The following is a 904-nucleotide window of genomic DNA, read 5'->3' as shown; positions in this document are numbered from 1 at the left end:
CCACCAGTTGATCTCAACTAACTCGTCACCATCTACTGATGGTAATAACAGTCTGTTACCATCAAGAGAAATTTATTTTGATATAATAAAGTTTTAGTTAAAATTAATTGATTAGTTCAAAACTATTGTAAAATTAATTTAAAGTACGTAAGTTATTGAAATTACTAAAGAATGCAGTTAATTATTAATTTAGCCTAACGTTAGGCGCATTTTTAAAATCTGTAACTTTTTAATTGCAACAAAGTGTAACTGATAGCCTAACGTCAGGGGCAAAGTTCCTATTTTTTAAAAATTAAGTTTCTAATAATTGTAAATAAAAGTGGAACAATTTTTTTCAAATCAAGTTTTTAATCACAACAAAATGTAACTTGTAGCCTAACGACAGGCGCAACAATTTTTTTTAGTCAACTTTCTAATTACAACAAAGTGCAGGGCTCTTCTATTTTAATAAAATTTTCCAAAAGAATTCAATTATTTAAAAAAAAATTTAATAAAATTCTACGCAAACCTTTAATTATTTTCATAAAATAATAAAAATTTAACAGAAATTTACTTATTTACACATTTTTTTTATAAATTTCTTCGCAATCATTCAATTATTCATAAATAATAAAATATTTTCAGGGATTCAATTATTTTCGTAAATAATAAAATTCTTTATTCAATTATTTTCATAAATAATAAAACTCATTGCAGAATTTCAATTATTTTAAATACAATTTTAATCAAATTCCTCAAAAATTTTATTATTCTTAAAAAATTTATTAAAATTCGTCAAAAGAATTCAATTATTTAAAAATTTATTAATAAAATTCTTTATGGGAATTCAACTTTAAGAAACATTCAATTATTCAATAAATTATTTATTAATTTTGTTTTTTTATAATTTAATTCTCGTGGAATT

Source organism: Leptopilina heterotoma, unplaced genomic scaffold (assembly GCF_015476425.1).
Source record: "Leptopilina heterotoma isolate Lh14 unplaced genomic scaffold, ASM1547642v1 Lhet_6, whole genome shotgun sequence".
NCBI lineage: Eukaryota > Metazoa > Arthropoda > Insecta > Hymenoptera > Figitidae > Leptopilina > Leptopilina heterotoma.
The sequence above is the reverse complement of the archived record's forward strand: the minus strand, read 5'-3'. Positions refer to the sequence as shown.